Source organism: Gopherus evgoodei, chromosome 3 (genome assembly GCF_007399415.2).
Source record: "Gopherus evgoodei ecotype Sinaloan lineage chromosome 3, rGopEvg1_v1.p, whole genome shotgun sequence".
NCBI classification, from domain to species: Eukaryota; Metazoa; Chordata; order Testudines; family Testudinidae; genus Gopherus; species Gopherus evgoodei.
In genome coordinates, this window is record NC_044324.1 from 100,782,871 (window position 1) to 100,809,801 (window position 26,931).

A 26,931-nucleotide genomic window follows, 5' to 3' on the forward strand; every position below is an offset into this window, starting at 1 on the left:
TGATAAATAATATTTAAGGAATGAATAAAGAATATGTTGATGAAAAAATCAAGGTTGGTAAATTCTATCTGTATTTTACAAGGTGTATAAAATACATGAATCAGAAAGTATCTAATCAGTCATTTTAGATATTTCTATAGCACCCATCTCTATAGTGTTTAAGAGAAGAACAAAGTAAATTAGACCTGCTTGGCAATTGTCAATAGAAGATGCCACAGTGGGATTCTGCTATTTTCTCCCCAGTTTCTAGGAAGTTCTGCTTGGTGGCGTTTGTTTGAGTTATTTTTGTTTCCCCAATATGTTCAAAATGAGCTACTTGCTTAAATGACTAATTTTCTTGACAAAGGACTATTTCACTTCAGAAACAAAGTAAAGAAGTTAGGAAAACCAATATCTGAAAACTGTGTAATTTGCTTCCTAAAGTTTTGAATCCAAAACTTTGCAGTTGTAAAATTTTGTAATTTCACTGTGGACTTTATACTCAAATGCCCTCTGACATGGAGCATATTCTCCACATCCACTGAAGTGTTACTGGCCTGAACAAATGCTGCTGCTCATCCTAGATCATAATGGTTCCTCCTTAAAAGGCTTGTTCTTGGACATGATGGTGTATAGTACTTGAGAGACCAATTCCAATCTTGTCTCTCATTGCTGGTCGGAAAATATGTAATTAGCCCACCTGACCCCAACAGCTAAGATTTCCTGCTGCTAGCCACTAAAGTGTTCTGTATTTGAGTGATATGGAGTAGTCCTGGGAGGATGTTTTAAAGCCTTTCATTAGCACTGGAAAGATGGCCAGGTCACTTTGTCTTCCATTGCAAATGGAATATACATCTGTACCTCAATTACAAAATGATATAAAATTCCTTAATTTTGATTGCCTAATTTTGTCATCTTGCCTTTTTTAGGCAGAAAGTTACTTGACTAAACCTTATATCAGTGTTTCTCAAACTTTTGTACTGGTGACCCCTTTCACATAGCAAGCCTCTGGGTGTGACCCCCCTTATCAATTAAAAACACATTTTTATATATTTAACACCATTATAAATGCTGGAGGCAAAGCGGGGTTTGAGGTGAAGGCTGACAGCTCGCAACTCCCCGGGTAATAACCTTGCGACCCCCTGAGGGGTCCTGACCCCCAGTTTGAGAACCCTTGAAATCAAGGCACTCAGATTTGATAATGAGTTACATAAAGTACCTGTGTGGACTTTAACTGATTTTTCTTTCTTTTTTTTTTTTTTGGTCTTCCCTCTCTGAGCATGCTTCCCAATTTGCTAAGGCCTAAATTAGAGACACAATGTGTGACAAAGGCCAAAAATGAAGAACACCAAAAAAACTGTTCATGCAGGAAAATTAAAATCTGTAACCTCAGTTTCATGATTCTTTTAAAAGATAAAAATGAAGGGACGTTTATATTGTGTAGCATGTAGTTACCTTTGGGAATAAAATGAGGGATGCCCCTTGACATGAGCGATAGCTGAGAAGTATATGAATTAAGTGTTCACACTGCACTGACTAAACTTCCTAAGTTCTGCTCCAGCATGCACTGAACTTAGGTGCTAAACCTAGGAAATACTTTCTGGGAATGGCATATCTCTGGCTATCCCACTGTCCTTATTTAAAATCAGGAAGGGGGATCTCCAGAGAATCACAGCTTTGTGGTCAGAGCTGTGGAAACTACTAGATATAAACAGTTCAAAATCTGCAAAGATCTGAGGTTGCAAATGGATTAAGAGATGGTCACAAAGGATAAAATATGATACATACTGAAAGCTAACTTCTTATTAATGGCCACACATTAGGTATGATGAGGCTTTTCTTACGATGGGATCAAACAATAGTTTTTCATGATTTTTGTTTGTTTGTAATTTGTGTTTTCACAGGGTGATTCTTTGTCTGGGGATTAATACATTTTGAAAATACAGATCATTTTGCCAAAGTATCTAACATCTGTGCAGGGTTATAATTTAAGATTAAAGAAGTCATACAAAACTATATATTTAATTGCTGTATCTGAATTTCTCTCTATCCCTGGGGCTTTTATTGCTGTGTAGGTCCCCGCCACCCATGTTCAGTCCATTAAAACAAAGTGGACTGCAGTGAAAATTTAGTGTTAATTGTATTTCAGGGTTAACTTTCTTCATTTGTGATTATTCAAACAGAGGATTAATTTCTAAAGTAGCTTATGAATAGGATGCCCGGGTGTCCAGTAGATACAACTGCTTTTAATAGAAATACAGAGGAAGGCTTAAATATATACATGTCAAATCTTTTCTTAAGGGAATGAATGGCCAGAGCTACTCTGACAAATCACTGTGCAGATATGATGGAGGATCAACAGAAATGATTTAACACATATCTTCCCTTTTAATTTTCCTGGCTGACTTTAAAAGCTAATACATTCAAATATGTAAGAACACTTCAGACTTTTACAACAGTTCTTGAAAATGTAGTTAAACCTTTCTTGTTATAGAGTTAGAGACACGGGGTTTCTAGTGTTTATGCCGCAGATGTAAATGAGTATATCAGTTAAATAGGAACCTGCACCGGATTCACTCTCTCCTTTCAGGCATCTGTTAAAAGGTTAACAAAATCCTTTCTATTTTATTTTAGTAACACACAACTCAAATTTTGAGTCTATTTTACAGATAACTTCACACGTATTTGTGGAATGTATATGTTTGGTGTTTAATGTCATTACTTCAGAAATAATGAAAATCCCTTTTCTTTGTGGGAGGCATTACTCTGTCAACGTGTTGGTTCAACAACATGTTTTAAGTCTTTCAGTCGTTTCAGAGACTGCATTTAATGCTTTATAAAGTTAAACCGTCTGGGTCAAATTCTGCTTCTGTGCAACTGCATCAAGAGTAGAATCCAACCCTAACTACCAGAAAGATATTGACAAATTGAAGGAAATGGAGAGAGGAAGGGGAAACGTTAGTAAGGGACTGGAAAACGATTTGTGATGAGAGAGGATTTTAAAATTATAGATAGGGTAAATTACAACTGTGGAGGGATATTATAACTCTCCCTGAGAATCTGAAAGTTTTAAGTTCCAAGGTGTGGTTGGAGATATAATTAGAAGTAGTGGGATGAAATTGAGAAAAAGAAATTTTAGCTTACATATTAACTTGCTCAGAGTGAGATCTATCAAACTGTAAAAATAGTTTTCTACAGGCAGTGTGAGTAACCATGTTGCTTGAGATGTATAAACCTAGACTAGGAAAAGTACTTCAGAATATACATAAAGAACAATACCGTATGAACTCTTTGATTAGATAGATCATCAAAACCATCCATCAGTTATTTCTGATCTCTAATGTCTTTGCTTTCTGTTTAGCAGTGTTCATGTAATAAAAAGTAGCTATATTAATTGTGAAGGGGTCAGGCCAGATGGCTACAGGAGAGTTGTTGTTTTTTTACCATATGTTTTAAACTGACCTACTGACTCAAGTGTAAATTATTCTGAAATGAAGAGAGGAATGTTTTTTGGTGCTTTTAAAATTATGCAGCTCTCGCATACAATCCTCACTGGCTTCTGATGCACTCGTGTACTTGTCTTTAAGGTTTTCATAATAAGTAAAATTAAAGTGAAGTAAAGCTAATTATTTTTATATATATATATATATATATATATATATATATATATATATATATATATATATATATATATTTTACAGCTATTGTTCAAACAAAACTCCTGTTTGTAAAATGGCAATAGGAGATCCTTCATTTCAGTTGACGCGTCCCACCACCACCAACACAAATCTAATATTCATCATCTTAAGTAATATTAATACACCAGTTTCCAGAGGCAACTGGCAAACAGCGAGCTATATTTGGAGGGTTTTATGAAGGTGGGGAGTGTTTTCTGCTTCTTTTACAGCCATTTGTTTCTGATTCAAAGTCATCATTTCAGGAAGGCAAAGCGAACATATCTAAGTTTAATAATGTAAACCGTTGCAGAGACCATGCATGTTTTCAGAAGAAAATTATGTTGACAGAAAGTAACAGGAGTACAAACAGTCTATTTTTTACACTAGTAGTAGGAAGTCAAACCAATATTAGGTGCAATAAGTCAGTTTGAACACAAATACTAGACACATTTGCAGATTAACCAGCCTATGTGCAAAGTTTAGGGGATGTGTACACAGAAGCTGGGATGTGTAATTCCCATTTTAGGTAGACCTACACACTAGCTCTGCTCAAGCTAGCACATAAAAATAGCAGTGACTCAGGTTAGCCACTCCAGTATGTACTCAGGGGATTGTGTGAGATTGTAGTTGGGCAGCTCCCCTGAGCATCAGCCCATGCTGACACAGCCACACTGCTATTTTTAGCATGCAAGTACATGTACATGAGCTGGGAATCACACTTCCCAACTGCTGTGTAGACATATCCTTAGTGTAGTTGCATTATATATGGTGTGAAGGGGTCAGGCTAGATGGCTACAGGAGAGTGTTAAAAGGCAGATATATTAGTCCCAGATTAAGTTGATCCCTTTTCCCTGGGTAAGGTAACAGGGACAGTTCCAGAACAAGCAGGAACTTTCTGGAACCAATTAAGGCAGATAGCCTAATTAGGACACCTGGAGCCAATTAAGAAGAGACTGCTAGAATCAATTAGAATAGGCTGGCTAATCAGGGCACCTGAGTTTAAAAAGGACCTCACTTCAGTTTGTAGTGTGCATGTGAGGAGTTAGGAGCTGAGAGTGGGAGGGTGTATTGCTGGAGGATTGAAGAGTACAAGCATTATCAGACACCAGGAGAAAGGTCTTGTGGTGAGGATAACAAAGGTGTTGGGAGAAAGCCATGGGGAAGTAGCCCAGGGAGTTGTAGCTGTCATGCAGCTGTTACAGGAGGCACTCTAGACAGCTGCAATCCACAAAGCCCTGGGCTGGAACCCGGAGTAGAGGGCGGGCCTGGGTTCCCCCCAAACCTCCCAACTCCTGATCAGACACAGGAGGAATAGACCTGGACTGTGGGTTCTACCAGAGGGGACGGTCTTTAGGCTGTTCCTTGACCCACGTGGTGAATCTCTGACGTGAACAAATCCACCAGTAAGCGCAGGACCCACCAAGATAGAGGAGAAACTTTGTCACATAAGATATCTTTTATAGGTCCTAGTCCTTCTCCCACTGATGTTAATGGGAGTAGATGGGCCTACAGTATACATTTTGATCTAGCTTAAGATGTGAAAGGATTAGAAGACTTTTTTTCTACACCAACAATAATGGCCCAATTCCATTTACAATTAAATTGATGAGTCTCTTCCTGTACTTTACTAGGAGTTGGATCAGGTCACAAGATAGAATATATCCAAAAATGGTGCGGTGCAGTTACTACTAAGTCTTACTTCAAGACTGACTTGCAAAAAGGTTCATAGATACTTGTTTGGAATAGTCTTTTTATTAATACAAAATGGAAATTATAGCTGTTAATTATACTGAGTTATGTTAATGTTCACTTTTTATTGTTCATCTCAAGACTGCATCTGTAAAAACATATTACAAAATTAGAGCTTTAAGAAGCTCTCTCCTATAGTCATTTTATTTTTTAGTGAATGATTTAACATATCTGATTAGAAGCCCCTTGTTTGTGAAACCTCGCCTGGCATATGTGCAAAAACTCATTAGGAGTCAGCAGTGAGCTGTAAGTCTTAGCTTGTGTGCATGATGTACAACATATTTCATGTGTTAATAAAATATTTATGCTTCCATGTCAGCATTTCCACATTACTTTGCCAATAATGAACTATAACAACAAAGTGCAGGAAGAGTCCAAGTTTGTAAAACCCAGGCAAAGCGTAAATCTCACTTTCACGTTCTAGGGAATGACATTTTAATGTATACAGCCACTCCTGGATGATATTGTTATACTAGGGCCCAGTTTTGTCCCTATTACAGTTAATGGCATAATTTCTAACTACCTGATTGGTATGTAACCTATGTTTAGTACAGCACAAAAGAGAAAATTTGTTTCTAATTCAACTAATGCTCTAGGACCTTAAAATGTACAAAATTCTTCAGAAAATCTGCCTTCAGTGGGCCCACTGACTGGTTCAACATATTCCATGCACTGAGACTAGAAATCTTAATATTTTAGGGCTAGATTGATGGAATTACTTGTGGAGTAAGGGCCTCCTCAGTGTAAGTAAGGGGAGGGGGCAGACTCTGCCCCTATGTAAATAGTTCATTTTGTTAGTTTTCTCATTAGTATGAGTATCTCATTTGAGTACAGCCTTGGTGCTCATATTATAGCACATAATATATTGTCTTTAGAAATTTAATTCTGAATTTGTTAAAAAAGAGTTGTCATTTGGGGGCTAGTTTTATGACCCTCCTCAATAAGCAGCTCATTGTGGAGCAAAAGTGGAGTGTCATGTGGTATCATTTAACCCTGGCTATTGTTACAGATTTTTCAAGGTTTGTGAGAGCATTGGGACATTTCTAAGAAGACTGTAAAACAAAAAAATCTCCAGTCCCCAGTTGGGGGATAGTTTACCCATCTGTGTGTACTATAATGGTGATGATTGCTATCATTATGATTGAAATACAGCTCCCATCATCCCCTTTTTTCAGTCACATGCTTGGTTTCCTGCCTGAGCCAGATAGTTTTGGAAAGTTTCAGCAAAATCAGTTAAGCTAGGTTGTAAAAACAAAGGCAAAACCAAACACTTGATCGATGTGTTCGAAAGAGAGAATTTGTCCCTGTATAACTCAAGGATGGCTTGAATGGATTTTGTTCAAGCCTGTGTTGTTGTATACATCACAGAGATTTAAAGAACAACCCAAGTTTCAAGGAAATTAGTTTACTAGATTTAAATTCTAAGTGTTAAATACCTAGTAGGATTTTCTGTGATATATTTTTCTGCTCATTTTAAAGTGGCTTAGTATATTGAGGTGCTGTGAAGGCCTATGGCTTTACTTAAACTTGTAAAAAATTTGAAAATATAAATCAACCTTAAAAAGCTTTTGGAAATCTGGAACAAACATTTTCATCATAGTATCGGTGCTCTCGAGAGGCCACAGGTGCAGCACAAATACAGCACAATACAAGATTCCCCCCCCCACTCTTTTGATTTTATTTTTTGAAAGATAAGTAGACATAGGCGGCAAGTTATATACGTTTGTGGTGCTCGGGCACCAGGAATATTCCCCCCCACCCCACCCCTGCATGGAATATTCCCCCCCACCACGTCCCTGCCTGGAGCGGGTCCTGGCCTCCGCCTACCACCCCTCCCCCTGCGTGTCATCGTCCCCCCCCACCCCTTGCTGCGTCCCTGCCTGAAAGAAAGCGGTGTGCGCCTCTCCCCTGCCTGCTTGTGCTGCCAGTGTAGCACATTCCTACATGGAGCGGCTCCCAGCAGAACTGCTGTCTGCTGTCCTAGTGCCTGCCATTCACTAATGGCAAGGCAGGCTGCCCTTACCTTGCCCTTCCACCCTAGCCCTGAGCCTCTCCAACACCCCAAACCCCTCATCCCCAGCCAGAGCCCTCATCCCCCTGCACTCTAATCCTCTGCCCCAGCCCTGAGCCCGCTTCTGCATCATGAATCCCTCATCCTCAGCCCCACAGCCCTTACCCCTGCACTCCCTCCTATTCCCAACCCCCCTCCCAGAGCGTGCACCCTCTCCCTCTTCCCACACACCCCTTCTGACCCCCCAAACTCCCTGTCAGAGCCTGCACCCCTCACCCCTTCCTACGCCCCCAGCCCCAGCCCAGAGCCTGCACCCAAACTCCATCCCAAAGCCTGCACTCCTCACCCCCTCCTGCACACCCACTCCCCTGCCCCAGCCCAGAGCCTACACCCAGCACCCAAACTCCATCCCAAAGGCTGCACCCCTCCTGCACCCTAATCCCCAGCCCAGGACCTGCACCCCAGACCTCCCCTCCGAGAGCCTTAGGCAGGTGGGGGGCAGAGTTTTGGGGGGCAGAGTTGGGGGGGCGGGTTCTGGGCACCACCAAAATTTCTACAAACTTGCCACCCAAGTAGATGATCTTTAATTCCCTTAGTTGTGGTATTTTCTTGTAGGCAGTGGATCTTGAAGAGACTAGGGGCTTTGTGGACTAGCTCAGGGAACACATTCCATTTGGAAGGTGCATAACAATGAAAAAAATGCAGAGACTGTTGTGAGAGAGGCTAAGAAAGAGTTGTTGTTGCCAAGCAACATCCATCATTAACAAAGGGGTTGATGGGAGAGTTTATGTGATAAGAGACAAGACTAGATAAGTGTCAGTCTGGGCTCAAACTTAGCCCACCTCTAGGAATAAGATCAACAGGTAAAGACTTTCTGCCATTACCAATCTGGGTAGGGATCTAGAGGTGAGAGGCATTGTATCCTGTTGTTAGCAACAGGTAGTACAAATAAATCCTGATCATTATTTTGTTTTGCCTCATGAACATCTACATTTGTGTGTGTGAAATGCACATCTGACTCTCTATCAGAAATTCCTTTTTAGGAAGCCGTGATGTTATGAATAGTCAAGCCAAGGACATGGGTGTACTCGTCCATTTTCAGACATTCACTTCTTGTCCCAGCTTTGTACCTACTGAACATTAGTAGTATATAGCTCGATAGCATTCATCGCCATGTATTTTTGAGAGGTTTTGACGCCCTGTTTTGGGCTTATATCCCACCCTCCATTCCTGTTTCTGTTGGTGTTGAGATTTGGCACTGTGGGCCATTTTTTGTTTTGTCGGGGGAATGTTGGGTGCTTGTGCTTTGATACATTTGGTTGATTTGTTTAGAGAAAAAGGTTGAAAGAATAGAGTGAGAGTACGTAAAGGAAAGGAGCTTAAAGATTTGGTTAGGTTTAGAGGAAAAAAGAAAAGGTTAATGTACACAAGAAAGAGTGGTTAGGTTTAGTAAGGAGAGATGATTTTAAAGGACTAGTTTGGAATGTTATTAAAGAATAGAAAGAGAGCACTTAAAGAAAAATATAGATTTTGTGTTTAAAGGGTTAGTTTGAAAGAATAGAGGCAAGTTATTAAAGAAAAGAGATTTTTGGTTAGGTTTAGAACCTTTAGAAATCCTGGTTTTAAAGGCCTAGTTTGTCATGTTATTAAACAATAAAAAAAAAATGTAAAACGTTTATTAAATATAAGGGTAGGTTAAGAAAAGAGCATTTAAAAAGTTAAATAAAAGAGAACAATATAAAGATAGGTTAAAAGAGAGCATGGCAGAAAAAGGGACAAGAAAGCCCTTCGCAAAGATAGGCAGCATGTGGCTGAGTCAGAGAGAGAGAGAGAGAGAGAGATCTTACCTTTGGGACTATTCCTGGGGAAAGAGAGAGCTTCCAAGGCTCACAACCCCTCAGGGTGATTACTCTGGCGGGCCGCTTGCCAAAGGTTGCTGATTCCTGGGCTAGCCAGTGATCCATGCACTATGGTCTGCCTTACCAATGCTCTAGGGCAGTCACTCTCAAACTTTTGCATTGGTGACCCTTTCATACAGCAAGCCTGTGAGTGTGACGACCCCCACCCCCTTACCTTAAAAACACCTTTTTATATTTAACTCTATTATAAATGTTGGAGGAAAAGTGGGGTTTGTGGGTTGAGGCTGGTCTTGTGCCCCCCCCCCATAATAACCTTGTGACCCCCTCAGGGTCACAACCCCCAGTTTGAGACCCACTGCTCTAGGGGGTCACCCCTTCAGTTTTCTGTGTTGTTGGGTTTTTTTTTACACAGACTTCTTTCCTAACTTTTTAAACACTGTTAAAGTTTTTACAAATGGTGAGATTACATTGAAAGACACTTTGTGAAAGTTATAACAAGTATTCTATTCCATTTACTGACTTGTAAAAGATGAAAAACCATCGCTTTGTGACTGCATGATGCTCAGAGAGCGCCTATCTGAAGAACACCCCCCCACCACTTGACTTTTCCCTCATACTTTTAACACTTGCAAAACATGCAGTGTTTCATTATATTAAAAAAAACCCATGAAAATACAGCATTGACTGGGAGGTAACATAACATGACTTTTCTTAAGGATATTCTGTATGCAGTGACGCCTATTTGAAGCATTGCATGTTCGTTTGTTTTTTTTGTTTGTTTGTTTTTTTAAGTTTAACGTGAAAAAGCAGTATTGACTGAGCTGTAACAAAACAAGGCCACTCTTAGGGATATTTTGTAGAAGTTTAGTGAACTAAAAAGGCTTAAGATACTAGCCTATCCTTTTAAAATAGTGTTTTTAAAGTACCAAAACAGCAACTGATAAGAATATGAAAACTGGCAATTGAGGGGAGTTTACATATCTTTTATTAAAAAAAAAAATTAACAAAAAAAATACATAAGATTGCTTTTTAAAGTTTGGATTTATACAAAAAGCACAAGAAAAAATTAGCTTACATAAAAAAGTTAGCTGTTTTTTTCCTGCTAGAGATAAGGAATCTGCCCCCACCACCGCACTCTCTTCTTTTCTAATATTTTTTTAAAAATCTAACAAATTTACAACGAATTTAAAACTTTTTTTAAAAAAAAAGCCACAGAGATCAGGCCATGGGAGTAGGAAAGCTGTCTTGAGTTTTAGGGGGAATGTTGATAACTTTTAGTGAAACGGTGTTGTAGGTAGCCATTCTGTATTAGTTATGCTTCAGCATGGGCAAGCGTTCGTCACTTGGAAACACTTTCCCACTTTGAGGTATTATCTAACCCAACCTATGACCTATCAGACATACAGTAACTCCTCACTTAACGTCCTGGCACTTAAAGTTGTTTCAGTCTTGCATCCCGGCTCAGTTACAGCACATGCTCCATTTAAAGTTGTGCAATGCTTCACTATAACGTTGTTTGGCTGCCTGCTTTGTCCACAGCTGGCAGCCCCCCATCAGCTCCCCTACACCCTCTCCCCCACAGTGCCTTCAGCTCGCCAGCAGATCCCATGGATCACCACCTTCCCCCTCTTCCCCCCACCTTCTGCCTGCAGCAATCAGCTGGCTTGTGGCTTTCAGGAGGGATGGGGGAGGAGTGAGGACTCAGCGTGCAGGCTCCCCCTTCCTCCCCTGATTCCTGAGTAAAGGGGAAGGAGGGATGAGGAGAAGAGGTGGGTTAAGGGTGGGGGTTTGAGGGAAGGGGTGGTGTGGGTGGGCCAAGGGTTGAGCCCCCTGCCCATGGTGGGGGAAGCTGCTGTTGCGCAATGTGCTTCTCCTAGCCTACAGCACCTTCAGCCTCCTTGCCTGCTCATTGTCTCCACTGCCAGTGGGTTGTGCCTGTGTGGGATAAGGCGGGAGTACCTCCCAATTATAGTACTGTACAGTATGGCAAGAAAAAAAAATTCCCTGGAACCTAACTCCACCTCTTCCCCCATTTACATTCATTCTTATGGGGAAATTGGATTTGCTTAACATGGTTTCACTTAAAGTTGCATTTTTCAGGAACATAACTATAATGTTAAGTGAGGAGTTACTGTATTAACAAAAACAAACTTAAAGATATTTTGTAGCAGTGCCTGTAAAGCAACAATTACAGTTTTGTTTATCAGTATCTTGTCTAAGCCCCTAGAGAATATTTTTTGTTTTGTTTTCATAAAACACTTTTATGCAAACTGTAACCCTAGATGCTGCACATCATCAAATAATAAGAACCAGTAGACGAGAGACCTGAGACGTTGAAATCAGAAGTGTCATGATTAAGTCCTAATGCTGAGGGCCGGGTGTGGGGAGGAGGGGAGAAAGACAATGAAAAGGTACAGCCGAAGCAGAAGACGGTATGCTTTAAGAGGGGTTCTGGTGCTGCTTTGCAATGGTCCAGATGCCCCAACAGCCTATATCCTTCATACACAAGTGCCAGGATTGGGTCGGGTTGGTGGGTTTTTGTTAGAGGAACAGGCCGCTCATATATCTCTTGTTGTAGTTGACAAATTGTAACTTAACTGCACATATATTGCAAGGACAACCTACTTCCCTTTTGACAAACCCCACACCCCTTCAACGCCATAAAAACACGCTTCGCACTGTTATTTTCACCTGACATTTTATTTAAAACATGCATCTTTATTTTATTTTACAACATGCACTATTTTATTCCCAAAACACGCTCTAACTTTTTTTTTCTTAGCAAGATTTTGTAATTTGCTGAACAAAGAAGATGTTTTCAACACTTATCTGTTGGTTTGATGGTTTAATCTAAAACACTATTTGGGTCCTCGGCCTCTGTCACTTTGTCTACCAATTCTGCCTCTAGAGCGAAATGTTCCTGGGTTAAACAGAGGCACTGCAGCACATATCCCAGCATGATGATGATATTTAACACACTCTTCATATGCAAAATACTGCTAATTTATTTAATTTTACAGTGCACCTCATCTACTGGTCTTTAGACCAGTACATGCAGTCGTGATGCTCTGACTGGGGGCATCTATGGTGCATCCAGGGCAATCCTCACTTTATTTCTCTCTCAGGCAGTGCTTGATAATTCCGTGCACAGCCGCTTGCACAATTGTACACATCATGGTTTTATGGTTATGAACTCGCAAAGGCTTAATACCGAATTTCTCTTTCAACTGTAGATAGTGTAAGCCTATAGAATAAGCATCCTCCTCTGTTTTGGTATTCTGTTGAGCATCTGGTTTTGCATCTAGGCAAAAACAGATCGGGCCCAATCCACTTGCCCTTCGGCACTGTCGGTGTCCAGAACCTACAAGTCCTCTGAAGAACCATTGCTCAGCTGCTGAAAAATTGACAATAAGAAATACGTGTAAGGCATCTTTGTAGTTTTTCATAACATGATCTAAAAACCTTATACACTGTTTGTCGAGACCCCTTCTGCGTGCAGCTTTTAAAAACAACAACAACCAATGCAATATGTGTCTGTGCAGGCTGAAGGAAGGCCCAAGGAAGACCATCGGCAATCCTTCAGAGTTTGAGTATGACTGTCTTCCATAAAATGATAGCCAGTTACCGCTGGTGGATCTGCAGGTGGCTAATGAGGCCGATCCAGGACCCACAGATCTTGTCGCAGTTGGGACAGACATTTCCTAGTGGAAAGGGTGGATCCTGGATTGAGTCAGGCTGTGACATGTTCTTTCTTCCTTTCCCACTTCTCCATTTTCTGTTGTCTTAGCTGGATCTCGGATCTGTACCACAATGTACTCTTCCATTTTGGTCTGTTGAGGGCTTGTGTTTCCCATGCGTTTATGTCAATATTGCACTTCTTCCTGCTGGCTTTGAGGGTGTCTTTGGAATGCCTTTTTTTTGCCTGTCCCAAGAAAGCTATCAAGTCCCACACCTTCCCAAAGGTGGGGGTGGAGGGCAGGAGGACCTTCAATCTGTTTAGTGACTCCTATGGGTGTTTAGTTCCAGTTGTGGAATCTGCAAGGACTCTGCTTTCTCTGGGCTTCCCCAAGGGAGAGTTTGGAAAAGAGGAGGTTTCTGTGCCCTCCATATCAAGGTGGTTGGTAGGGGAGCCCAGGCCTTTCCACTCAGTGAGGCTCCAGCACTGTGAGAAACAATTATGTCGAGCACCTAGGAGTGGCTTAAGGCTACCTCCCTAGGCCACTTCCTACTTCTCACTGTTAGCCCAAAGTCTGCAGGTGGGGATGGACAGGACTGCCTGATCCCTGGATTGCTTCTTAATCCTTTCAGTTCCAGTGTGAGTTTTATATATCTCATCACAGTCCAGTACCTTGTTCTTTTAAAGATGATCCTCCAAAGTACAAACCAACTCATGGGGAGGAGTAGCTTAGCGATCTGAGCTATAGCTTTGCAGTTCCTACCAATGTTTCCTAGAATCACAGATTTGAACTCCAGCCAGGTTGACTCAGCCTTTAGTCCTTCCAAAGTAGATAAATGGAATTGTATATCCTGTTTACTGTGTTTACATTATTGAGAATAGCTTTTTCTAAATGAGGTCCTGTCTGCACTGTGTGGACAGTAATGCCCTAGTTCAGCAAAACACTTAAGGAATTGTTTAATTTCATCCCTGTTGAGTAAAGTACTTAGGCAAATGCTTGAGCATATGCTTAAGTGCCAAAGACTTTAACAACTTAAGCACATGCAAGTTTGCAGATGACTCTCAAATTTGGAGAGTGGTAAATAATGACAAAGACAGGTCATTGATGCAGAGCAATCTGGATCACATTGCTTGCATCCATCTTACCAACATGCATTTTAATATGGCTAACTGTAAACATACATTTGGAAACAAACAATGTAGGCCATACTTACATGGGGCACTCTATCCTGGAAGAGTGATTCTGAAAAAGATTCAGGGTCATGGTAGATAATACTCTGAATATGAGCTCCCAGTGTGGTGCTCAAAAGGGCTAATATAATCCTTGGGTGCATAAACTGGAATCTGGAGTAGGCGCACAGAGGTCATTTTACCTCTGTATTTGGCAGTGGTGTAACTGCAGCTGGAAAATTCTGCCTAGTTCTAGTGTCCACAAAAATTCAAGGCTGTTGATAAATTGGAGAGGTTTCTGAGACAAGCCATGAGAATGATTAAGGATTAGAAAACATGCCTTATAGTAATAGACTCAAGGAGTTCAATCTATTTATCTTAACAAAGAGAAGGTTAAAGGATAATTTGATTAGAGTCTCTAAGTACCTGCATGGGGAATAAATATTTAATAATGGGCTCTTCAGTCTAGGAGAGAAAGGTTTAAAACAATCCAATAGCTGGAAGTTGAAGCTAGACTAATTCAGGCTGGAAATAATGTGTAAATTTTTAACAGTGAGAGTAATTAACCATTGGAACAATTAACCAAGGGTGGTAGTGGCTTCTCCATCACTGACAATTTTTAAATCAAGATTTTCTAAAAGAGATGCTCTAGTTCTAAAGGAATTATTTTGGGGAAGTTCTGTAGCCTGTGTTATGCAAGATACATTAGATGATCACAATGGTCCCTTCTGGTTTGGGAATCTCTGCGGGGGTGGGGGAGGTGGGAAAGATAACAAGTTAGTATGATATGATCGATTTTCCAGAAACCCATGTTTATTGGCATTAAAGAATTTAAGGAAAGTAATATAATTATTGAGTCCTGTATCAGCTGCTTCATTATCTTGCTCAGGCTCAATGTCAGACAGTTGAGCCTGTAATTACCTGCATCATCCCATTTACCCTTTTAAAATATTGACATAACATTAACTTTCTTCTAGTCTTCTGGAACTTCTCCAGTGTTCCAGGACTTATTGAAAATCAACACTAACAGTCCAGCAATCTCATCAGACAGCTCTTTAAAAACTCTTCGATTCAAGTCATCTGCACTTGCTGATTTAAAAATGTCTAACTTCAGAAGCTGTTGTTTATCATGTTGCTGAGATACTAGTGGAATGGAAAGAGTGTCATCCTCATATGATATAACTACATCATCTGGCTGATCTCCCAAATACAGAACTGAAACATTTATTGAACATGTCTGCCTTTTCTGCATCATTATTGATAATTCCACCATTTCTATGTAGTAATGGACCAATACCAATTAATTTTCCTCTAAGCAGGTCAGTTTTTGTAACCTGTATGGTCTTCTTCCTCAATTGTGGCTTTTTGGGCAACAAGTAAAGTGTTCTTAAACAATTTTCAATTATAATACACACCTTTCTGATTTAAATTCTTCCTCCCAGTTGATTTAGCTTATAATTGTTTTCAGCTTTGTGAAAATGGTCCTTTTAAAGCCCCAAGTATGTGTGTGGGTGTATGTGTATGTATATATAATTACTGGTTTGAACTTTCTTCTGTTTGCCCATAACAGATGTGATCAAGTCATGATCACTTGCACCTAAATTAGCACTAATTTTTTGTGATCAGCTCCTCTTTATCTGTCAAGATGAGGTTGGATGTAGGAATCCTCCCTCTTGGATGTAATGCTTTTTGAGACTATATTATCTGGAATATTTAGAAAATCCAAGGATGTTTTAGTACTGTCAGCATGAGACCTGTTCCTTTGTGTTCTTTGGTGGTCTGTAGCAGATACCAGCTAATGCTTGGTACTTTATCAGTTAGGACAATGATCCATAAAGCTTTCAAGATAATTTTCTTCGAAGTTAACAGTGACTTGGGAATGGGCCATTTTTTTTACATAAAGTGCCCCCCTTCCCCTTTTGCCCGCTTGATCCTTGCTAAATAGGTTGTAACCATTAATTTTAAACATTCCAGTCATATGAATTATCCCTTCAGTAATATCAAGTAGATTGAATTTATGCTCATAAGTGAGTAAATACAGTTCCACTTGTTTATTATCCAGGCTTCTACCAATAGTGTTTAGGCATCTAAAGAATTTGTTCTCTGTGTGTCATTTGGTTTCTTGATTAATTTTATTCTCAACACCTACATTTTTGTGCTGTGTGCTCATTTCTTCCCTCTTACTTCCTCCTTTTTTGTTATTAATTTAACACCCTTCTCACTGCACTAGCTGGTCTGTCACCTAGAAGTTTGGTTTCCCTTTTACTGAGATGGAGGCCATCCAAACTATATAGACTCTCTCCCCATAGAAGGTGGACCAACATTCCACAAAACCCAAATCCACCAACTTGTACCACGTACGTAGCCAGGAGTTCACTTCCAGAATCTTCTGCCTTCTGTCTTCCTTTGCTTGTGGGACATGAAGATCTCCAAGAAGCTCACTTAGATGTTCTTCTTCAGCACCCTTCTGAGTACCCAGAAGTTGTCTATTATCTGTGAGAGATTCCATGACAAAGTGTCATTATTGCCTGTGTGAATAATCCCCTATCCAATCTTAGAGTGCTGCATCATGTCTCAGTTCCAGGCCCCAGCCTGCCTGTCTTCATCTATCTCCAGACATGTAGAGTTCTTCCTTGACCTCTTGCACCTGGTGGTTACAAACTGCCCAGCCTCCTCTCTGAGTTCCTCTCTCCCCTACTTCTTGGTGGCCAGTTTTGTTCTTCATTTAACCAGGGGTACTGATGTTTCCCAAACCCTGATTGTCTAGGAACTCCTCAGCTTCTCTGATTCTCTACAGCATCTTAACCCGCCTTTCCAATCCACAAATCTTTTTTTTTGCAGCACACCCGCTAACTTGCATTTCATATACAGGAAAGTCCCTTCTGCCCTCAGGCAGGAAAGAAAACATGGCACATGCATTGCAGATCTCAACCATTGTTCCATTGCTGGCCATTATGGAGTTGAATGTAGAGCTGGACCTGGAAGGAAAGTTTCTCATGCTCTCTTTCCAAACTCCATCTAAAACTCTCCTGTTAGCTGCCTCTGTTTGCTGCTCTCAAGTTCTCCTAGCAAGTTTCAAAGTAGCAGCTGTGTTAGTCTGTATCTGCAAAAAGAACAGGAGTACTTGTGGCACCTTAGAGACTAACAAATTTATTTGGGCATAAGCTTTCTTGAGCTACAGCCCACTTCATCAGATGCATAGAATGAAACATATAGTAAGGAGATATATATATACACACAGAGAACATGAAAAGGTGGGAGTTGCCCTAACAACTCTAAGAGGCTAATTAATTAAAATGAGCAATTATCAGCAGGAGGAAAAAAAAACTTTAGTAGTGATAATCAAGATGGCCCATTTCAGATAGTTTGATGAGAAGACATGAGGATACTTAACATGGGGAAATAGATTCAATGTGTGTAATGGTTCAGCCATTCCCACTCTTTATTCAAGCCTAAATTGATGTTCTCTTGTTTGCATATTAATTCAAGTTCAGCAGTTTCTCATTGGAGTCTGTTTTTGAACACAGGTACACAGAGAATGAGCGGACAACCCAAAAGAGCAACCATACTTGAACCTGATACAGAAGCTTATGCAAAGGGGTGAAGGTATTTGATGAGGAGAACTATGTGGTCAGAGTGGTGGTGAAGATTGCTTTGCCAGCAGGATTTTGGATGGGCTAGCATGGAGTGAATTAAGAAGCTAAAGGCAAGAAGGATGCAGATTTCAGTAGCTGAGGTGGGAACTGACCGAGACACAGGTACGTGTTTTGGATATGGGCAAGAAAAGGCAGATTTTGGCAATGTTGAGGAAGAACAATGAACAGGATTTGGCAATTGCTAGAATTTTGGGGAGGGAATGGAAAGCGGAGCAAAGTACGATGCCTTGCTGGTATGCCTTGGTGAGTGGAATGATGATGGAGTAACTCACAGAGGGTATCCCTCCCCTCACTTCCTGGGATGCATTGTAAGGTACTAGCAGAAAATTACTCTCTGCTGTGAAATGAAAAAAATATTGAAGCTGCACAATGTCTCAGTTCAGCATTCAGAAGTCAATCTCTTTAATAATAAGGCCATGAGGGGATGGCCTGACTGCATTGTCAGAACTGCAAATTCAGACTGCTGTGGCTATTTCCCTACCTTTTGGTGAATCTTTAATACATGCACCAGCCATCTGCAGATAATCTGTCTTTAGTGGATAAGGTTCACCAAATGGAAAGTTTCTTGGTAGGGAAGTACAGGCTGTGATCAGGGGTTTTTTTTGTTTGTTTTTGTTTTTCTTCCATGTTACGGACCATTACTTGAATGGAAGATTGGACAAAGGGGTCAAGAACCTTGGTAAAACAAAATCCAATATATTACAGACAGAAAGAAGCATCTAAGCAGCGGATAAGCAGAATGCTTCATTTGTTTTTATGTCTGTTGTGCTGCTGCTGTTAGTTTTGAGTCTGGATACCACTGGCTGCCTTGGTATTTTTGCCTTGTGAAGTTTGAGATGCTGAAAACTGCTGCGTTGACAGCCAGTTATGTCAGGGACAGGAGATGTGTTGAGTTTGAGATTTAAAAAAGAAAATCCCTTCAATTTAAATTATGCAAACATGAGCAGGCAGCAATGGCAGAGTGTTCAGCCGTAAGCAAAGCTGATTGCTTCACCCATGCCCTCTGGAGCTGGTGTAAATTTCTCCATACGAATGTAAGGCACCTCATGTTCTAAGGATGACAAATAGATCTGTAAGGCTCCAGAGATGGTTGCTGAACAGTCCTGTGAGTAGCTGAGCTCCCCAACTCTCAGTGAAATTAATCAAAATTGAGGGTGCTCAGCATTTGCAGAATTGATCCTATAGTTTGAGCCCTGCACAGATGCAAAAATGTGTATCGACATCTGATCCATAAAAATTGTCTGCGGATATCTGTGGCTGCAGATATCCGTGGATTTGCAGGCTCTAAACAGCTTCACAGGTCATTGAGAAACAGTAACACAGGGCTGTGTCAAGCTCCTGACCCCCAACCACCTCCCCACTTCTCCCTAGAGACCTCCTTCCCAACCACGTACTCTACCCCCACAGTACCTCCTTCCCCATTCCAGGTAGGAAGGCTACAATCCTGAGCCTCGGGTTCAGCAGTGCCCTCCCAGTGGCAGTGGTGGGGGGTGGACTCAGACTCCCCTATGCAGCTGTGGGGGCTGTAATGCATGCAGACCCAGTTCAGGCAGAGAGCGTCAGTAACTATTCTCTTCAAAGCACATGCCTTTGCCGCCTGCTAGTTTAAATTACAACCACACTTCTTTCAAAATAGCACTTGGTTCACTCCTTTCTGAGAGTTGTAGTTTACCTCTTCCATCCAAGCAAGCGGGGACTGCAACTCCCAGAATGCCCAGCAGGTAATTCCCCTTGCTGCATGATTCAGAGAGCCAAGCTGGAGCCTGCAGGCTGGGTGACAGCTGCTCCATTCAGGTCAGTGTGCGCTGCAGAGCCCTGCGCAGATACGTATCTGCATCTGAGCTGTGATCCGCAAAAATGGTCCACGAATATAAAGCAGATACCTGTGGATTTGAAGGGCTCTACCCATAGTGTGGTTGGACCAGAAAGCAAAAAAACACTTATTAAAATGACAAATCTGGGTAGGTAGTCTGATGGTAAGTGGAATGTAGCCCTCTAGGACTTTAAATTGTTTGTATTCTGACATGACAGTGTAATGATATGACCTTTGGTGAGACACAACTGAGAGTATCAATTCAGGACAAATTGCTTAGAGCAGGGCAGTTGCAGCCCAAACCTAGAGTTCCTTTACTATTAAGGCATGCCAAACCAGCCAAACAGAGAGGACTTTGGTTTTACCCCACTGGCTAACCAGAAGTCATACAAGCAATTCCCTCAAATACTCTATCTAGTTCCCTTGTAATACCACCAGTACTGCTCCTTCTGGGGACGAATGGTTATGAAAACCAATACCCCAGTAAAAGAAAAAAGGGTTCTCCCGGTCCCAAAGGACCAAGCCCCAGACCCAAGTCAATATACAAATCAGATCTTACCCACAAATTACACTGTTACCAATCCTTTAGAATCTAAATTCTAAAGGTTTATTCATAGAAAGAAATATAGATGAGAGTTAAAATTGGTTAAATGGAATCAGTTACATACAGTAATGGCAAAGTTCTTGGTTCAGGCTTGTAGCAGTGATGGAATAAACAGCAGGTTCAAATCAAATCTCTGGAGTACATCCACAGCGGGGATGGGTCATTCAGTCCCTTGTTCAGAGCTTCAGTTTGTAGCAAAGTTGCTCCAGAGGTAAGGAGCAGGATTGAAGACAAAATAGAGATGATGCAGCTGTCTTTTATAGTCCTTTTGCCATGTGGCTTGTGCTTCCTTTGTTCCAAATGTAAGCGGGGGAATGGTCCTGCTATTGTGGGGAACTTTCCTGGCTTCTGCACTACCCCAGTGAAGTGGGCTAGCGAAAGGATCTGAATCCTTGCTCCCACTTCCTTTACCCAGAGGCCTCCCTGCCCTTAAGGACTCCCTTTCCACGCTCCTGTCTGGCAGAGTCCTCATAACCCCAACAAGGCTGGGCTCCTGGGGGGCTCAACCCCAACCCTGCTGTGGTCACCTGGGACAGGGGCTACGGTGTCCTCACTCAGGGTGCTCTCTCTGCACTGGGCACCTCCCTGACCCACTGATCATTTCATACAATTTAAAGCAAATACAAATTGTTTAACAATTAATTTAAAAAAAGAATAAGGAAAAATGGGAAAGGTTAAAGGAAAACACATCACTCTGCTCTGTGGCAGAGAACATTACGAACAGTGTCTCTGGACATCAGGGCACTTCACAGTCTGTTCGTTGTAAGTCCCGGGTCTCCTTCTTAGGCCCTGGCTTTGCTGCAGGGATGCTGTGGGTTGGACACTTGCAATGGTGGTGGCCACACACCTCCGGACTTTGGGTGGTGGGACCCTTCTTCCCAGCATCAGCCCCCCATCGGGTTAAGATCCCCCTCCCAGTCTGGCCTGCAAGGACCCTTGGCTGGGGGTATCTTTCCACACTGGGCCCTTTGCCCAAGGTCCCCCTCCTTGCCTGGCCCAGTTGCTCACCACACCTGGCTCTGTGGCTGCAGCTCTGCTCCCAGCACAGGATCTGCTCTCTCCCTGGGCTGTCTCTGGCTCTGTTTCCAACTCTGACCTGCTTCCTGAGCTGCTTTTCTGGCCCCTCTGGATCTGGCACAGCTCTGCTCCCCAGCTCAGCTTGGGCCCCTGCTTTCTCCTTAGCTCGGCCCCACTCTGTCTGTCCCAGGCAATTCCAGCTCACACGGAGGATGGGACCCCTTGGCCTCCTGACTCCCTGATTAGCCTGCCCGCCCTGTCAATCAGGCTCAGAGGCTGAGGCTGACCTGGAGCATTGGCCTCTCCCCAATCTTTTAGTGCTGGGAACTAGCCAACCAAAACACCCCCACTGAATGTTAATAAGGGGGCAACAGTCCCCTTACACAAACACAGGCCACCCAGCACGTCATGGAAAAACCTTAGCGTTCTGTCCATAGGCAGGTCCCTGCGTGCCTTGCTGAGTCACAAGGTGTATCTGCCTGCTCTCAATGGATCAATTATATAGCTGATTTGGTGCCATTGCAGGACCTTGGGTGCAACAATGATCTATACGGTCCCAGTTTGTGTCAATAATGTCACAATTATAGTGACATTCTGTTAAGTTGTCACTTTATTTTGCAGAATCTCTATGGTGTCGTATAGTATGGAGAGCTAATTATGTAACCCAGGAGGGGATGATTTAGGCCTGTCAGACCGAAGTTTGATATCTGCTATTTGTGTATCTAGAGATCCACACAATATAACACAGCTTCTTCATGTGTGACTCTTCACTGGCATTGATTTTGGAGCATAACTAGAGAAGATTTAAAAGACAAAGAGTAATACTCTGAGGGGTAGATTTTGATTCTAGTCTTGTTTTAAAATTTTGGTTGAGGGTGAAAAAGGAGTCTTAAACTGTTGACCACACCCAACAGCAAAGGCTTTTTGGCCTATCACCCCACTTGTTGAAAAAGATGCAGCTTCCTCTGGAGTTTTTCCACTGCTGCTCCACAAATCCATGAAAGGGAAAATTGCTAGAGTAACATAGTAACATGAAGCTCTCCCTTTCCTGGTAGCTGAGCTAGATGGCTCTGCAGTCTTCTTCAGCCCCTGCTACCCAGGTGGTGAATGAACAAATCCTGCTCCCTAGCATAACAGCTGTTTGATCAGTGATCTGGTGCCCGTACTAAAACTTTAATTAAAATAAGATATACTAGGCAACGGGCTACTGGAGAACTATAGTTTAAAGATGTTCAGACACAAAAGGAGACACTGTCAAGTAACTTCTCTCTCACTCTGTATATTTCAAATCAGTTGTGCATTGGTGGCAAATACCTTGTTTTGCTGTTAATTCACTGCACTCCCCAAAATAATTTTTATTAGAATGCTAAAGTCAGGAAGGCTGATGTCTGTTCTGTTCTCTGCGTCCCCTTTTTAGAGGTCACATCAAAAATAGCATGTTCCGCAGAAAGTAGTTAACTAACAAACACTATTCCCAGAGCCAGTGAATTAATAAGTAAAAGGACCTTTTTGTTATAAGCATTGATAAATTATTTCATTATAATTTAAATAGGATTTCAACAGTCTTTTGCCAGTTATAACTCTGAGTTGTGAATCTTGTGACTTGTATGCGGGGAAACTGTACCATGTGTGTTGCTGCTCTGGTTTTAGAAGATAACAAGGCTTCAAAAGATGTCAGGCTTAATGCCAGATAACTAAGCCATTTGAAAAAGAAAATGTTGTTTTTGGAACAAGCAGAATCATTTAGGTAAAAGGTCCATCAGATAGCTAAAGTAGTGGGCATATATAGGTACTATGTGAGTTACCTGTACAGAAAGCAGGGTCATGGATTATTTCAAGATCAGTAACCCTGGAGTTGGAAGAAGATGACTAATTATATGTATCGCCAGAGTTTAGTTAAGAATTTAAGTTCTGGGTTTAAACAACCTTAAATGGTGTGCATAAAAGGGAAGAAGAGTCTTTACTATCTTATTCATTAGCACCTTAAAACTCCCTAAATCCTTAACCTAGTAATTCTGACTGAAAACCCAGATGTCTTGGCCTATTTCTGCTTTTCAGCAAAGATTTAAGAGCAGACTATCTTACCCCTGATCTAGACTACAAACTTATGTTGGTATAATTATGTTGCTCAGGGGTGTGGAAAATCCACACCTCTGAGTGACGCAGTTATACCAGCTGAACTCCTGGTGTAAACAGTGCTATATCAATGGGAGGGCTTTTCTCGTAGACATAACTACCACCTCCCGGGAAGGTGGAATGCCGACTGGAGTAAGTGTAGACAAGCCTTAAGTCAATTCTCAGATTACTCTTCTAATAATGGTTTTAAGATTGCTTCAGATAGTTCCTTAAGTGCTCTAAGACCATCCAGATTTGAATACGTCAAACTTACCGAAATAGTCTTTAACCTGTTTGTTTCCCAGTTTTGGCTTGTGTTCTTTCCCTCTTATTGTTTCTTAACACAACTAATATCTGGTCACCATTAACATTTTTAATGAAGACTGAAGCAAAATAGGCATTAAATATCTCTGCCTTCTTGACATCATTCATCATTAGTGCTCTGGCCTCATTAAATAGAGGAGCTACACTTTTGTGTTGTTCCTAATGTATTTATAGAAACTCTTGTTGCCTTTTTATGTTCTTTACTAGGTGTAATTCATTTTGTGCCTTAACCTTTCTAATTTTGTCCCTATATGCTGTTCTTTTATTCTCACCCTTAGCAATCTGTCCATGTTTTCACTTTTTGTAGGATTCCTTTTTGACTTCCAGGTTACTAAAGACCTCCTGATGGAGCCAGATTGGCTTCTTACAGTTCTTCCTATCTTTCTTTCATATCAGCATAGCTTACTGTTGCACCTTTACTGTTGTCTTTTTGAGAAACTGCCAGCTCTTCTGAACGTTTTTCCCTTAGATTTTTGTCCCATGGAACCTTACCTATCAGCTCTCTGGGGTTATATCTACACCAGAGCTTATGTCGGCATAACTTATGTCACTCGGGGGTGTGAATAAACCACTCCCATGAGTGACATAAGCTACACCGGCACTTATGTTGGTGTATGGACAGTGCTGTGTTGGTGGAAGAGGTTCTCCCACTGACATAGCTACTGCTGCTCAAGGAGGTGGTTTTATTATGCTGATGGGAGAGCTCTGTCCTGTTGACATAAAGCATCTTCATCAGACATGCTATAGCGGTGCCCGACTTTGTTAAAGGCTGCTTTTTTGAAGTCCATTGTCCTTATTCTGCTGCTCTCATTTCTTCCTTTCTTTAGAATTGTGAAATCATTTCATGATCACTTCCACTCGAGTTGCCTTCAACGATTGATTTACAACTAATTCCTCTGTTCTAATCAAGTTTAAAATTGCTGTCCCCCTGGGCACTTCCTCCACTTACTTCCCCCAGTACATAGTCGTATATTAATGAAGAACAAGACTAGGTTATATTCTGGAGGGAGAGTGAGCCAAAATGCTAAACTGGACTGAGACTAGTAATTATTAAAAATTAGTAATGTTCTATTGTAGTAGCTTCTTGGGAGGAAATATTGATTCCCAACTCAGTATTAGATGCTGGTATCTGATTTTCCATTCTAGAGTATTTTTTTTAATTACTTGCTGAGCTTCAGCATAGGTTAGTATATCAACATGCAGACTGGCAGACATGCAGATTTGGCCTGTTTTGTTATCACTATGTGAGAATTTAAAATGGCATAACTGAGAAACACATAATGCAAGAAATGGCTTTTGCATTTATTTTAAAGCTTTAATCTTGCATTTATGATCTCTTCAGAGTTGAGTATTTTTAAGTGCAGTGTTCTGCATTTGCAGTTTTAAACTCTGCTTCTGAGTCAAAGAAGTTTGATGGTCTTGGCTTCGTCCAAGTGTACCAAATCTGTCAAGCACTGGGTGGTACAGTGAATGGTATGGCTGTTGACTGAAGCATGGATGATGGGAAACAACACTACACTGTTAACATCAGAACCTCTCTTTCAATAGAGAACTCTGCAGTTCTAACAATCAGTTCATTAACTCTAACAAGCCAAACAGTTGTGTGGGTTTTGTTTTGTTTTTAAATCTTTGGGTATGAAAATAATATGTAGTGGTTTTCATTTTCCAAGCTCATGATGAACAGCAGAAGCCAGATTGCGAATGACCTCTATGCAGAGGCGCCGAGGCATGGAAAAAGCCAGTCCAGTTCAGCTGCCAGGCATGTTTATATCCCTGATGCTCACTCGCGCCTGCCACCCCTCCAGCACAGGAATGGCTCCCTGCTAGTGCCCTTCTCTGGTGCAGGCCACACTAATGGAGGCGGGAAAGGCACTGCTCTGACCTACCCACACTGGCCAGCTTTAGGAGGTGTAGCAGGCGGGCACACCTCTTCTGTGCACCAGGAAGCTGCAGGAGGCATTTTGTGTCTCAGTGGGGAGATGTAACACTGGGCTCTGTTTGTCACTTACAGCTGAGATCAAACTGATTAATTCTCTCATACCCTTGAAGATCATAATTACCTTATTTGCTTTCCTAAAGTCACAGAGAGAGCTATGTCAGAGGCAAGATTAGAACGGAGGAATTCCAAAGGCCCATTTTTGTGGTCAGTTCTCCCCTCCCTCTGGAATAGAAAATAAAGTAAGAATTCCTCGTAGTGCAAATTTCGCCAAGAGAGTGCATTATGCAAGATCAAGCTATCTTAACATCTAGTAAGAGTAGGTGAACAGACTGCAAGCTTAATACAAAAGACTCTTCTAGACTCAGCATACTGCAAGGTTAAACCCACATAATGAAAAATAAAAAAAATGTTTGAGATCACATGCATAGTATGGCTTGTCTGTCCCTGAGCTGGGCACTCACAAGATCTGACTCCCAAGTCTGTGAAGACTTAATTGGCAGGCTATACAGATTTCTGATTTCAGCAATGTGGGTGTTGATGATCACTGAAACAGTTCTGGCAGGCAGCCGAAGCCCCAGTAACAAGACTACTGTAAATGATGTCAGCTGTGGGTTGTTCTGACTCTGTGTCTTTATTGAAAGTAGTTTTCTGAATGTTCAAAAGGTCATTGACTGCCTTCACCTGCTAATATATTTTAAATGGGATTGCATGGATTCTAAGGGAAAACAGATAACCTGAACAGCTGTGGTATGTCCTTAGTTACTTTATCCCATTTTAAAAATGTACTGTAGTTCAGGACTCAGTTTAGTTTGACGTACAGAGTCCTGTGAATTCAAACGTTTGTTATAAATTAAATTTTCTACTCAGTCATCAGAAAGTGTGGCACATTGGAGCAATTTTTTGTGATCCTTGCTCAGTCATTTTGAGAAGTAAGTAACAAACCCTGTTCCCAAAACTATACTTCATTTAAAAAAAAAATGCTGGTACAATAAGGTATTATTTTTTTGTTGTTTTAAAAATGGCCATGTTCATTTTAGTTCTGGTCAAAATGCAAGGGAAAAATAGTGCTTTGCTAAATGGAAAAGGGCTATCAGTGCAGATAAATAACTTTATGTTCACTCTCATTGGTGGCTGGTAGTGAAAATGAGGAACAAAACCCAAACCTTAAACTCTTAATTAAAAAATCAGTGTCTTTTAAAAAAAAAAAAGAAGTTATTTGATTTAGGCTTTTGACAAAGGAGGCTTGTAACAAACCCTTCAGAGTTTTTTAATACTGGTATTTAATCATTTATGTAAAAAAAGCTAGAAATTACCCAGCTCTGATATAGTAGTCAGAACTAGA

The 26,931-nt window shown here is 41.2% G+C and overlaps 1 long non-coding RNA gene across 1 annotated transcript in view; it reads left to right on the forward strand.

Moving 5' to 3' along the window:
* Nucleotides 1-26,931, forward strand: part of LOC115648506 — an 81,406-nt gene that overhangs the window by 8,777 nt on the left and 45,698 nt on the right. Inside the window, exon 2 of the long non-coding RNA XR_003999578.1 lies at nt 17,649-17,879. This is a non-coding gene — a long non-coding RNA (uncharacterized LOC115648506). The remainder of the gene's footprint in view (nt 1-17,648; nt 17,880-26,931) is intronic.